The sequence below is a fragment of the Vombatus ursinus genome, unplaced genomic scaffold (genome assembly GCF_900497805.2).
Source record: "Vombatus ursinus unplaced genomic scaffold, bare-nosed wombat genome assembly UNPS02014818.1, whole genome shotgun sequence".
Classification (NCBI taxonomy): Eukaryota; Metazoa; Chordata; class Mammalia; order Diprotodontia; family Vombatidae; genus Vombatus; species Vombatus ursinus.
In genome coordinates this window covers 34,856,957-34,872,356 of record NW_020954596.1, presented here as the reverse complement: position 1 = coordinate 34,872,356, position 15,400 = coordinate 34,856,957, and positions in this window count along the sequence as shown.

The window sequence follows — 15,400 nt, the reverse complement described above, 5'->3', positions numbered from 1 at the left end:
AAGGCAATATGTTCCTTGGGAGCTTCACACCCTGGGAAAAGCCCAGCCTGCCCCACCCTCACTCCTGCTCTAGTCCCACTTGTCTTTATATCTCTAGGACTGAACGGAATGGAAGACCATCTCTCTCAGAGAATCCAGGAGCATTTAAGTAACAACTATGTGCCAGGCAGCCAGCAAGGTGCTGAGGATCCAAATACAAAGGAAAAAAGCCATCTCTACGAAGTTTACACCTATCAAGGTAGATCTGTGAGAATTTTCTGCCCAGAGTCTAGGAAGCTCTATGGCTTAAGTCTTTCCAATGGGGTTGAATATTATGAGTTAAACCGTGGAACCAATCAAACTAATGTTTTTCATCATCATCAAAAAAAAAAATCTGGGATTAAGTTCCAGGTCTATGGGAAGAACTGACAATAAAGGCCAGCGATGGTAGAATATGTTATCACTCCATGCATACTGCCTGACCTTCAAATTCTACTCTTTTAAACTAGCTCCATCCTATTTCCACTCCAAGCCAACAGAAAGTTTTGCTCTTAGCAGATAAATTGGGCTTGTTATTATCATGAAGGGCTTCATTTGAACTCAAAGATCAGATTTTTTAAATGATTTAAACATTTGTTTAGCTGATATGCTCTTCTCTAACTTTTAATTCCTGGTAAAAACAAAACTAATTACGTGAAGCATGCATTCAATTTTTAAATAGTCTATACTGTTTACTGATCCTATCTAATTAGTCCAAATTTGCAGCCCAGATAATGCACTCTAACAAGCCTGTGGGTTCAAACAGTGGGCTTAAGAGTCAGAGACCAGAATTCCAAGTTCCAGCTGTGATACTTACTAGCTGTGTGACCTTGGGGAGTAATAATAATAGTTAGCATTTTTATCGTACTTTAAGATTTGCAAAGCTCTTTACAAATATGATCTCATTTTATTCTCACAACAAACTTGTGAGGTTGGGGCTATTATTATCATTTCCATTTTAGAGATGAAGAAACTGAGGCAGAGAGAGATTGAGCAACTTGTAAAGGATCATACAACTAGTAACTTTCTGAGGAAGGATTTGAACTCAGGTCTTCTTGATTCCACATCTAGTGCTCCATTCAATATGCCACCTAGTTGCCTGGGAAATAACTACCTCTCTTAGCCTCATATTCCTCATCTGTAAAATAATGATAATAATTCTGGTACTACCTACCTGACCCTATTATTGTGAGAAAAACACTTTGTAATTATAAGAGCAATGTAAAAATCTGAGTAATTGTGAGTTATTCCTTGAAACAAGTACTGAGCAAGCTGTAAATTCTATCTATGAGGACAATATTCATTTGGAACCAAGAAAGATCAACCTCCTGTCTTTCTAAGGCAGAGATCCTTAACCTGAGATCCATGGACCTGGGATTCCATGGATAGATTTCAGGGAATCTATGAACTTAGATGGAGAAAATACACACACACACACACACACACACACACATATATGAAATTTAAAATTTCCTCCAATTATTTAAAAGCTTCATTCTGAGAAGGTATTCACAGGCCTTACTAGATTGCTAAAGGGGTCCATGATACACAAAGGGTTAAGAACCCTGGTTCTAAGTTGTCTAATAATAGCCTGATAGATGCCCAAATTCAGGGAGAAGGGTAGCAGGAGCAAAAGGGAGCAAGAAACCACAATCAGAATGAGATCATGTCTTTGTACTTCCACTCCACCCCATGCCCACTTAATAATACCAATAATGTTTTGAGTCCCCTTTGGTCCCTATTGGCCCCCAAGGGTATAGTGTGAAATGGTAATACTTTGAAGCTGGGGAAAGCTCAAGAGATGATTCATAGTAGAGCCTTGGGTGGGGGTTCTGGTTAGAATTTAAAGCTAGAGATTTTGGGGCAGCTAGGTGGTGCAATGGATAGAGCATCAGCCCTGGATTCAGGAGGACCTGAGTTCAAATCCAACCTCAGACTAGCTGTGTGACTGTGGGCAAGTCACTTAACTCCAATTGCCTCACCAAAATAAATAATAAATAAATAAAGCTAGGGATTTTAGAGGTCACTCCCCCACCACACATAGTATGGATGAGGAAACTGAGGTCCAGAAAAATTGATCAACTTGCCCAAGGTCCCACAGGTAGACTAAAAGAATTATGGTGTGGGGCAGCTAGGTGGTGCAGTGGATAGAGCACCGGCCCTGAATTCAGGAGGACGTGAGTTCAAATCCGGCCTCAGACACATAACACTTAGTAGCTGTGTGACCCTGGCAAGTCACTTAACCCCATTGCCTAGCCAAAAAAAAAAAAAATGAATAATGGTGGAGGGCAGAAGGTGGAGCCAAGATGGCAGAGTAAAAGTAAGGTCTCACCTGAGTTCTCCCAAATTCCCTTCCAAACATAAAATAATGTCTCAAATTGAACTCTGGAGCAGCAGAACTAACTAAAGGTCAGGGTGAAGCAATTTTCCAGACCAAGACAAATTAGGAGGTCAGCAGGAAAGGTCTGTCTTACCAGAGTGGTGGTTGGGCATGGAGCTTAGTATAGTGCAGGCCATACCCAGTAAGCAAGCAGTAAACCTTGGAAGGGTTGTCTGTATTGGGGGCTTCAAGAGCTCTCAGCCCACAGACAGTAAGGGGGTTGGACAACTGGTCAGAAGGAAATTATAGGGAACCTTTTGCTGGCACTGGGTGCAGGTCCTTATTGCATTGCCCATGTGCAGTTCCAAGTTGTGGCCCCAAGGTGAATAGGAACAATAGTGCATTAAAGCTTGTGGCAGAAGGGTAGTAAAGATGCTAGTCACAGAAAAGAGTGCTTGTATTCAGTCATGAAGAAGCGGGAGCCCTAGTGTCAGGTCTAAGGCAAAAAGGTGCACTGATACTTGCAACTGCAGGAGCTTAGGAGACTGAGTCACAATTCCAGGATCATAAGAAGTGAAAGCATTTGTGGCCAGAGTGGAGAAGGGGCCTTGGTCATGGTTCCAGGGTGGAGAAGAGTGCTAGTGGTCACTTAGAGACCAAAGCACAGACCAGGAGAGCACTGATCACACCTTTCCTTAGATAAGACCACTTTTGGAAAAGCCAAAGACTTACAGCCCCACATAACTAGCTCTGAAAATAGCAGCATGAAAAATCTGAAACTTGGGTCAGTTGCCTCCCTCCCCTACCCCAGGAGCAGAGCCCAACTTTTACATAGAGTTGTAAGTCAAGAAATAGTCTGGGGAAAATAAGCAAACAACAGAAAAAGAACCTGACCATAGAAAGTTACTATGGTGACAGAGAAGATCAAAACACACCTCAGAAAAAGACAACAAAGTCAAAACAGCTATATTTGGCAACTATATGCAAAGCTTCAAAGAAAAATGTGAATTGGTCACAAGCCCCAAAAGAATTCCTGGGAGTGCTCAAAAGAGATTTAAAAAATCAAATAAGAGAAGTAGAGAAAAAATTGGGAAAGAAATGAGAGTAACATAAGAAAATTATGAAAAGAGTTAACAGCTTGATAAAGGAGGCATAAAAAAAAATGAAGAAAGTAACACCTAAAAAACAGAATTGGCCAAATAGTAAAAGACACACAAAAATCCACTAAACAGAGCTACTTAAAAAGAAGAATTGGCTAAGTGGAAAAGGAAGTACAAAAGCTTACTGAAGAAAATAATTCCTTAAAAATTAGAATTGGGCAAGTAGATGCTAATGATTCTATCAGATATAAAGAAACAATAAAACAAAACCAAAAGAATGAAAAAAAATAGAAGAAAATATGAAATATCTCATTTGAAAAAATAATTGACCTGAAAAATAGATTGACGAGAGATAATTTAAGAATTATGGACTACTTGAAAGCTATGATAAAAAAAAAAAAGAGCCTAGATATCACATTTCAAGACATTATCAAGGAAAACTACCCCAATATCCTAGAACCAGAAGGTAAAATAGAAATTGAAAGACTCTACCAACCAACTCCTGAAAGAGACCCTAAAATGAAAACTTCCAGGACTATGCTGGCCAAATTTCAGAGCTCCCAGGTCGTGGAGAAAATATTGCAAGCAGCTACCAAAAAAAAAAACAAACAAACAAAAAACAAAACCCCAATTCATAAGGCCAAGGTCAGGATAGTACAAGATTTAGTAGCTTTATCAGAGGTCTTGGAGTATAATATTTAAGAAGTAAAAGACCTAGAATTACAACCAAGAATAACCTACCCAGCAAAACTGAGTATAATCCTGTAGGTGAGAAAAATGATATTTAGTGAAATAGAGGACTTTCAAGCATTCCTGATGAAAAGATCAGCGCTAAATAGAAAATTTGACTTTCAAATACAAGACTCAAAGAGAAGCATAAAAAGGTAAACATGAAAGAGAAATCATAAGGGATTCAATAAGGTTATACTGTTTACATTCCTACGTAGGAAGATGATATTTGTAATTCCTAAAATCTTTACTATTATTAGGGCAGTTAGAAGGAGTATACATAGACAAAGGGTACAGGTGTGAATTGACAATGATAGAATGATTTCAAAAAAAAATTAAAAAGATGAGAAAGAGGCATGCATTAGAAGAAGGCAGAAGGGAGAGGTAGAATGGGGTAAATTATCTCATATAAAAGAGGCCCAGAAGGGAGAGCTTTTACAGTGGAGGGAAAGATGGAGGGGTAGCAGTCAATGCTTGAACCTTACTGTCATCAGAATTGGCTCAAAGAGGGAATAACATACATATTCAGAATCTTGCCCTACAGGGAAGTAGGATGGGAGGGGGTCAAGAGAAGGTAGGGATGGGGCAGCTAGGTGGCACAGTGGGTAGAGCTCTGGCCTTGGAGTCAGGAGGATCTGAATTCAAATCTGGCCTCAGACACATAACACTCACTAGCTGTGTGACTCTGGGCAAGTCACTTAACCCAACTGCCTCATTTAAAAAAAAAAAAAAAGATCCCAGCCATACAAGGATCTAAGACATCTCCAGAGGCCTCGTGATGGAAAATGCTATCCATATCCAAAGAAAGAACTATGGAAGTTGAATTGCAATTTTTTTCCTCTTCTGTTGAGTTTTGTTTCCTCTTTCTGATGGTTCTTTCTATTGGTTTTAATTTTTACTTACAACATCACTAATGTGAAAATATGTTTAGTAGGAATGTAAATGTATAGCCTATATCAGATTGTGCACCATCTTGGGGAGGGTGGTGGGGAGGAAAAGGGAGAAAAATTTTAAACTCAAAAGCATATGGAAGTGATTATTGATAAATCAAAATAAATTAATAGAAAAAGAAAAAAGAAAGAAAAAGAACACGAAAGCAGGGCTGATAGAAGTGAGGACAGAATGGGGGAGGTGGTGGTCAGAAACAAAACACACTTTTGAGAAGGGATAGAGTGAAAGGAGAGAGAGAAGGATAAGTGGGGGAAGACGATAAAGGAATGATGGTGCCTTTGAAAGAAATAGAGAAGTTTGGATCTTTGAGATTTGGAAGTTTGTATGACTTAGCTCACAGGGCTGTTATGTGGAAAGTATTTTGGAAACCTGAATGGACTTCAGAAGTATGAGTTATCATCATCATCATCATCATCATCATCATCACCACCACCACCGTCATTATCAAAGCAGATATTTAAACAGGAGGAGATCAATCCAAGATTCTAGGGTCTATAGACCTGTCAGACACTTGTTCTCTGTTAGGTTCCCTTGTTGCCATCCCCACCCCACCAGCCCATGATCTTGTCATTTTCATAGACTACAAGCAACTCAGAAACCTACCATTTAGATGCAAGACAGAGTCTTACCAGGCTTCTCATTGTGGGAGTATGGGAGTAGGGTGTTGAAATAGGGGACTTAAGAAAAAAAACAACAGGCCCCACCCCCCACATATACTCTTACAAGCCCCAGGGAATGCTAGAGGCATCCATACATGTATTCTGACAGACATGTATTCTGAGGGTGGAGGATGCCACAGATACAGGCAAACTTCCTGGGTTCCAAGTACTTCCCACACAATGACTGTCATGAATGCATTTTGTTTTTTCTTGAACACACTCAAATTCTGTGCAACAAACCTCAGCACAAATGATATGAACCCACAGAGGCTCATGGATTTAAATCTGGAAGAGACTTTAGAGACCATCTGGTCTGAATACCTCTTTTTATAGATGAGGAAACTAATACCCAAGAAATATAAGTTTCTTGCCCAGTGTCACATAAGGGGCAAACAGCAGAGGCAGGATTTGAATCCAGGTCTTCCAGTTTTAGAGCCAATATACTCTTTCCAGATCCCCATTTTGTCTCCCCACAGATAGTCTCTCCACAGTACTTAACAGACTCAGAAGGATATATCTTGATTCCTCTTAAGGAGGCCCTTGGCATGAAGCATTTTTAAATCATTAAAGAATTTTTTAAAATACACAAAAGAGAAAAGAAAGAAATTATGAAGAAGAGATAAAACAAGTAGTAGTAAGCTCAGAAATTAATGTGTTGAATTCATTTTACATACATATAAAATTTTTATTTATTATATATTAGTCAAATATACACACATATGTTTATTGTCTATTATATTATAATTACATACTGCTATAATATAAAACATATTAATGTATATAATAATTATTTATTATATATTATATAACAATATATATATAAAAACTGCATAAAACAGAGATTCTAGGTTTCATATATAATCCCCTTTTTCTATTTGTATTTGGAAATATTTATTGGTATTTGCTAGGTTTAGAAAAACAAAAAAGTTTAAAAAAAATACTTAAAAAAAGAGGCCTACAAAATTGAAGGCAGTTGTGTTCTCCACATGTCAACCTGGGAATTCCCAGTAACCAGCATGAAAGTAATGTCAAGTTGCTGCTTCTGCTCCTACATAGCCTACATAGATATCTCCCTTCAGCTTTTCCAGCTCTTTTCTGATACCTGATACTGGCTCTCCACCCCCATAGTATCCAGTTCTCCTCCTAATGAGAAATCTTTCCTGATCCAAGACCATTCATTATGGACCTTCCAGGCTTCTCTCCATTTTGGGAGATTCCTAATAGCCTTCGTCTGCTTCCCTTATCCACTATTTTCTAAAGATATTTGTAGAGTGAACTGGTCCAGTGGATTTCCCCAAATTAACTTTTTGTTTCTCACCCTCTCATCCTCTCCTGAACTCTTCCCTGAGGTCAGAAAGAGCAAGTTATAGCACATGTCGGAACCCAGGATCAGGGAGAGTCAGGAGAAGTCTTGATTCCAAAGAAACAGAGAGTCCTGGGATGAAGAAAAAGCTGTAAAAGCCATCAAAAAAATCTCCAACTAGATTTTATGCCTTATTGGGATTTGAACTCTCCCCAGCCTTGGTCTGCAAACAGCTATTCCTCTGATTAGCACCCCAAATTTTAAGACAGTAAATAATTTGTGTTCATTCAATTTTTTAGTTTTGTTTTAAAGGGGAGTGTTCAGGCCATAGGAAACAGTGTGAGTAAAGGCAAGGAGGATGGAATGCTTAGGACACATCTGGGCTAAGGAATCCTGTTTGGGCAAAGCAAAGTATATGAGGAAGAAGAATGTGACACAAGACTGGAAAACCAACATTTCCTTAAAGACTGCCTTTTCCATGAGAGTGCTAACAAAATTCAGCCACCAAAGTCCAAATTTGATAAATTCATTTGTTTTCCCTTCCTTTAGCCCACAAAATCATTGCTTGTTCTTTAATAAACAGTGTTAAAATCTAGGGGTTCCAAATTGCCCAGCCATTAGGCAAAACAAGGGTTGAAAATTAAGCATGGAAGATACAGACTTCAACACTGGTTGAGGTTAACAGTTTGGTAGGGATTAGTAAATAGCAGCTTTTCTCCATCTCTGTGGAGGATACTTCAAGAAGGTATTTTTTTTTTAATGTTTTCTTTAATAGCAGGAGGGATTTCAGTCTCAACATGATTTGTGTTGCTTTGAAAAGTACTGAGCTTCCCACTACTGAAAGTGTTCAAATAAAAGGTAAATGACCATTCTTTAAAGAGGTTCCTGATACTTCTAGATAACCTTCTAGCTATTTGGAATAGGAGCATAAAAATAGAATCTTTACCCAGCCCCCTTCCACTACCACTACCCCTTAATGTAAGCCCCCCTCAAAATGTACTAGAAAAGTGGGCAAAATTTGTTTATGTGATTGAATTAGGAAATCTATTCTTTTTTTCCAATTTTTTATTAATTAATCTTTTTTTAGTTTTCAACATTCACTCCCATAAAATTTTGAGTTCTAAATTTTTTCTCCTTTCCTCCCCTCTCCCCTCCCCAAGACAGCATGCTATCTGATATAGGCTCTACATATTCATTCCTATTAAACATATTTTCACATTAGTCATGTTGTAAAGAAGAATTAGAACCAATGGTAGGAACCACAAGAAAGAAGAAACAAAAAAAAAAAGAGAGAGAGTCTGCATTCAGATTCCATACTTCTTTTTCTGGATATAGATAGGATTTTCCATCATGAGTCTTTTGGTGGGAATTCTATTCTTAACAAGGGTTGAACTTCATCAGTTCAATACTATCTTTTCCTTTAAAAGAGCAGTATCTTCCAATTACTCTCAAACATGACTTTGAGGGGGCAGCTAGGTGACACAGTGGATAGAGCACTGGCTCTGGAGTCAGGAGGAACTGAGTTCAAATGTGGCCTCAGACACATGATACTCACTAGCTGTGTGACCCTGGGCAAGTCACTTTACCCCAATTGCCTCATCAAAAAACAAACAAAAAAGTATGACATTGTCCTTGAAATGCAGGTACAATTTTGCCTTTAACGGTGAGGGGGAAAGGAAGAGAGTTCTAAAGAAACTTCGGTAAGCCTGGACTAACCCAGAAGCAATGGAAAGATGCACATAGGATTTCTAATCTCTTTCTCTCTTGATCTCTGGTGTTAAAGCCACACCAGAGGCCTCATTACACCTTTCTGGCCTCATGACAGAGGCTGTCTCTCACTCTGCCACCTGTGCAACCTTTCATCAAGTTCAGAAAAGTAAGAAAGGCACTTTATTTCTAATTTAATTCCATCCTATTTGCAAGAATGCTTGTATGCCTATATTTTTGAGGTTGTCATTAAAAATCTTATTCTCAATTTATGAAATGCATTTTGAAAAGCATGTTTGTACTGAATTAGAATCTTTTCCGAAGTTCTATGTCCCATCAAGTTTTTATTAAATATTACCATTTTTAACACACTGGTGGAGATCTGTGTCTGTCTTACTGAACGAGATTCAAACTAATAGTACCCATCAGCTACTTACTAAAAGGGCCCCAGAATTCCTGGTTGGGAAAGGAAGATGCCTCTAGGATGGTGGTCCTCATAGACTGGCAGTGATGGTGGGATTGGTATTGACCACAATCCTTAATCAACATTACAGAGGGTGGTATAGTGGAAGGAAATTGCATTGAGAGTCAGAAGATTTGATGTTACAAGCTGATACAACGCTGGTTCTATCTACAAATTGTGTCCCTCCTCCCCTCCCCCCACCAGATGTTCGCTTCCCCATTTAGAGACAACTGGGGGTTTAGAACTGTTCCAGTCAGACGTAGCATCTGTCAGGGCTTGTCATCATTATCCCCAGATGCTGGAATCACTCTGACTAGGACAAGTATGTATTCAGTATCACTGGCTGAGTACACAGGCTGGCAGCATCTGCTTCTGTGTGGTATGTTAATTATCACTTCCTCCATGCTCTCTAATTCTAGGTTCACCTTAGGGGTACCCCCAGACCCTCGTGGATCTGTGACTGGAACTGCCCGTGAACTTCTAGGGATTTTGTTGTCAAAATACATTCTAAAACTGCTCATGAATCCATACCTAATCATACCCTGCCCCTCTTCTTCACAACCTATACTGATTCCCTCCCTCAACTTCTACACAATTGTGTCATCCATTCTCCTTGACTAAGACCAGTAATACTCCAAGCACAGACTTCTGTATCCACACCCCATTTTCCACATAACTTATACAGCAAACTGGTCAGATTGTCCAGTTTGCTAGCTATGGTATCCCACAAATCACCATAATCAGGAGAACATTCTGTCCTCTTTTTTATATCCAAGGTGGGCAGTCAAACATTATCAAGAGTTTCAAGATCTATTCAACATACAGAGGCTACATCTTTGGTGTCTATTAGTATGCCCCCTTTCTTTCTGCCCTTCCTTCCCTCCCTTGCCCCACCCCAACCCCCAGATGTAGGGCTGATACACTATAGGAAACCCAGAGGCATTCCTTCCATACAATGCCAGTGAATCTTATAAGGTTGACTCAGTTTCTCATTCCTGCAAAAATTGTCCCTCATTCAACTGTAGCAGGCCTCTCCTTCCTCTAGGGAGCTTCATGTCTTCTTGAAGCTATTCCTTCTCCCTCCTTTTCTGAGCCTAAGCCGCTACCATCTCTTGAGCTATAGCTTTTTCCCCCGACCAGGTACTATTGTCTGTCCTCTTTCTCCTCACCCACTTCCTTCTGCCTATTCTTTTCTATTTTTGCTTCTGGTTTTTCTCAGCCTTAGTATTTCCCACCAAAAGTAGTTTCTACTGTGCCTGCTTCCTCTTCTTCTCCAATGCAATCTGCCCTTCCATTCCAATTGCTGCCAGAGAATAGTCCCCAACTCCCCCTGGCCTGTTCCTCCTGCTGAAGTTTAAGTGGGATTATTTGATATTCTGAATTACAGACTCCTTGAGCTCCACCTCTTGGGGCCAGTGGGTTGTTAAAACACTCTTTCCCACCCCCAAAGCCTATCTTAGCCCTGACAGCCTCCACCCACTAACTGCCCTAGGATAGAACAAATAAGTAGTGGTCAGCTTCTTAGCATACTCTACCAATTACTAACATTAAGAGAATGTCCTGACCAATCCTTTGTAGCCTAGGAAGAGAAGGTAGTTATCAATCACTAAGGAAAGCTTTGAGCCCTCCTTAATGCTGATCCCCAGCTGTGATTGCTTCTATATCTATCACCTGGGTTTGAATCTTGGCTCTGACTCCAATTTGTTATGTCTTGTTCTCAGTTTTCTCATCTCAAAAAGCAAGAGGTTGGCCTAGAATGAGGGTTCTTAACCTTTTGTTAAGGGGTTGCCAACCTTTTTTATGAAAAAAAAAATCTTGATAACTGCATTTCAATATGATAGGTTTCCTTTGTAATTCCGTGTAATTTATTTTATGCATTTAAAAAAGTGATTCTGAGAAAGCATTCATAGACTTCACCAGATTACCCAAAGGTCCTTGACATTTAAAATGAGTTAAGAAGTCCTGGTTTAGATGATTTCATACATTGGGTGGGAATTGGATGAGATGACTTCTAAGGTCCCTTCCAAATCTAACATTCTACTACAGTGTGGTGAGATGAAAGGTGCAATAGATATGGAATTAAGAGATCTGAGTTGCAATGCTGGCTCTGACATCCACCATACACCTATCATCAGCTGGATGACTGGGCAGCTGAATCTCAGTTTCCTCACAAGTCAAATAACATTTGACAAACAACATAATAACATTTATAGTATCTACCTCAGAGAGCTAGTGTGAGAAAAGAGCTTAGGAAGCTTTAAAATGCTACATAAGCCTCCTTATTATGGTTCTATCATTCGTTGCAAGGAAAGTGTCATTCTTCTCCTAACTCCCCCTTCTCTGAACCTACACCTTGTGCTGGGGCCAGCTTTTTCTGCTTCAAAGCTGATTGTTAAATTTTCAGTGTTAGCATTTACACATCGGAAATGTGTAAGCGCTATGAATCAGGGCTTGATTTAATGTTTTGTTGATTGTCCAGACTTAAGAAAGTAAGGGAGAAAATATCAGTATTGTAGATTACACTTAAAGGGATGTTGTAGGTGGCTCTTTTTCCTCCCCAGAAAGCCAGTTAAACATTTACCAGCCAACCCTGTAAATGACACAACTCTTTGATCTCCACCCCCAAGAGAAACACCTGGACTATTTCCCAGACTTAATGTTAACCTGTATAGTGAACTGGCATCTTTTTAGGGGCTATGTTTGTCTCTGTGTGATATCATTCTGTCCTTTTTCTGGATTATATAATTAAAGGATCACAAAGTTCAGAGCTGGAAGAGGTCTTAGGGATTAGCTTCTCACAAAATCATAGAATCATAGAATAAAATCCCTGGAAGGGATTTTAAAGGCCATTTAATCCAGTCCTCTCAATGTACAGATAAGCAAACCTCTCAGAGACTTTAAATGACTTGCTTGAGTTACATAGCTCTGTCAGAAGCAGGATCTAAAACTAAGTCTTCCTCACTCCAGGTTCTTTATTTCTTCTGCTAAACTATCTCTCAATCCTTTATTTTATAGATGTGGAAATTGAGGCCAAGAGAGAAGGAATTCCTTACCCAAAGTTATGCAGGTAGTAAGTGTTAGAGACAAGAATTGAACCTACATTTTCTGATTCCAAGTCCAGCATTCTTTCCACGGCATCCTAAGGCTTCTCCACAACCCCTCTGTGGAATAGGGTTGCTAAGCTCCTGAAGGGTTTTCTTTGCAGTACTTAGCACAGCGCCATGATAACCAGAACACCAAACCTATTCTTCAATGTTGGGACTGTGGTCACATAGACATACAGATGAGAAGGAGGGGGGAAACCCCCCAACTAACAGCCTATCAATTATCTAACTAGTTCCAAATATCCAGATGTTTGGCATCATGGTTATAGACCGAGAATTGAGAGAAACATTTTTCAATCTTCACACAGATATGTGGTGGTATGTAGACATGGCCTTAGTTTTTCCTACTGGCAGCATTAAAAGGATAGAATCTTAAGGGCTAGCAATACTGAGTAAAAAGATTATTGATGACCTGGGTTCCAATGTTAGTTATGATCCTTAGTATCTGTGTGATTTTTGTAAATATAAATTTTGTCTTTGAATCTACTGAGTTTGATACATAGCAGATGCTTGGCTAACAAATGCTTGTTGGCATAGACCAACATCTTACATCTTATTCCAAGATAAGATCAAAATGGGTATATGATTGAGACACAAAGGGTGAAAGTATAAGCAAATTAGGAGAGCAAGGAATAGTTTACCTGTCAGATCTATGGAGAAAGGAAAAATTTAAGACCAAACAAGAGATAGAGAACATTATGAAATGCAAAGTGGATAATTTTGATTACATTAAATTGAAAAGTTTTTGCACTAAGCCAATGCAATCAAAATCAGAAAGTAAGCAGAAAGCTGGGAAACAATTTTTATAGCCAGTGTCTCTGATAAAGGCCTCAGAAAATATATAGAGAATTGATTCAAACCTATAAGAATACAAGTCATTCCCCAATTGATAAATGGTCGAAGGACATGAACAGGCAATTTTCAGATGAAGAAGTTAAAACTATCTATAGTATATGAAAAAATGCTCTAAATCACTATTATTAGAGAAATGCAAATTAATGTAACTCTGAGGTACCACATCACACCTATCAGATTGGCTAACATGACAAAAGAGGAAAATGATAAGTACTGGAGAAGATGTGGGAAAATTGGAACACTAATGCATTGTTGGTGTACTTGTGAACTGATCCAATCATTCTAGAGAGTAATTTGGAACTACGCCCAAAGGGATATCAAAATGCACATACCCTTTGATCCAGCAATACCACTACTAGGTCTGTATCCCAAAGAGATCATAAAAAAGGGAGAAGGACCCACATGTACAAAAATATTTATAGCAGCTCTTTTTGTGATATCAAAGAAATTGAAGGGAAGCCCATCAGTTGGGGAATGGCTGAACAAGTTGTGGTATATGAATGTAATGGAGTTATGCTCTAAGAAATTATGAGCAGGATGGTTTCAGAAAAACCTAGAAAGACTTACATGTACTGATACTGAGTGAAGTGAGCAGACCCAGGAGAACACTGTACACAACAACAGTAACATTGTGGATGATCAACTTTGATAGACTTGGCCCTTCACATCAATAAATGATCTAAAACAATTCAAAAGACTCATGATGGAAAATGTTATCCACATCCAGAGAAAGAACTGTGGAGTCTGAATGCAGACCAAAGCATACTACTTTCATTTTTTTGTTTTTTTTTTCTTACAGTTTTTCCCTTTTGTTCTGATTCTTCTTTCACAACATCTCTAATGTGGAAATATGTTTAATGTGATTGTACATGTATAACCTTTATCAGATTGCTTGCCATCTTGGGGAGGGAAAAGGGGAGAGAGGGAGGGAGAAAAAATTTGGAACTTAAAATCTTATAAAAATGAATGTTGAAAACTAAAAACAAATAAATAAACTTATTTAAAAATTTATCCTACCACAATGCATTGCAGATGGAGGAAGATAGCTCAAACAGCATTAAAAACCAGATAATTGACAATAATCTGACATTTGCAAACTCCAAAATCCAAGCTCTCACTCTGAACTGTGTTGAATCGCCCAAAACTTATTCTATTCCACATAACTAACAATTCTTCTGACAAAATCCAGATGGGGGATGCTATATGCGAAATGGTTCATAATCCACTCCTTTTTTTTTTTTTTTTTTTTTGCTTTTTGGTGAGGCAATTGGGGTTAAGTGACTTACCCAGGGTCACATAGCTAGTAAGTGTCAAGTGTTTGATCTGAGACCCTTTTGACTTCAGGACCGGTGCTCTATCCACTGTGCAACCTAGCTGCCCCCACAATCCACTCTTGATAGTAGAGTAGTACAATAAAGAAATTGCAACAATCCTGAGTATAGAGGATGACATCTTAGAGGATCACATCACATCACATGAGAAATGACATATGAGCTTGGTTATGTACTAGGGTTCTCACCTATACAGGAAGCTGAAGCAAGATTCTTGCCTTCAGAATTAGATGCCTCATCAATGAATGATGCTAATTCCACTATCTCTAGCCTAGACAGAGGGCTAGCTCTCCTAAGTCAGAGAGACAACTCGCCTGTGAGAAGGTCTAAAACTATGTCTACTACAGTGGAAAGAGATAGCTCATTTGTATATGGGATGAAGGGGGTCAGAACACTAGATTCCTTGGGTTGTACAGAGAAGTCTCACCAATGAACACATCTCAGACAGATTACCTTGTTTCAAATAGCAAAGATAAGTTAATGATAGGAACTGTCTCAGGAAAGAGCCTTTACTCTCCTAAGGAAGACTCTGCGGAGGTCTGAGCTGGGTATGCAACAGAACTTCAGGAGTGATGGCCTTCTCATAAGGACAAGATGAATTGTTTGATGAATTGTACCAGTGGCCCCACATTTGAACATCTTTGAGGTCTAAGGACAAGAAACCCTGGGTTCACATCTGAAAAATGCATACAAGAAATCCAGTATGGTTCTGGTCTATTAGCTAGAGGACTTTAACTTAGGTTGGCCATACCATTCAGTAGAAAAAGTAATTGTCATCCCAGTTCCTGCTGCCAGTAAATATACTCATATCCAGTTTGGTAGTAAGAGGTATGATAATCTCCATGAAAATGAATATATGA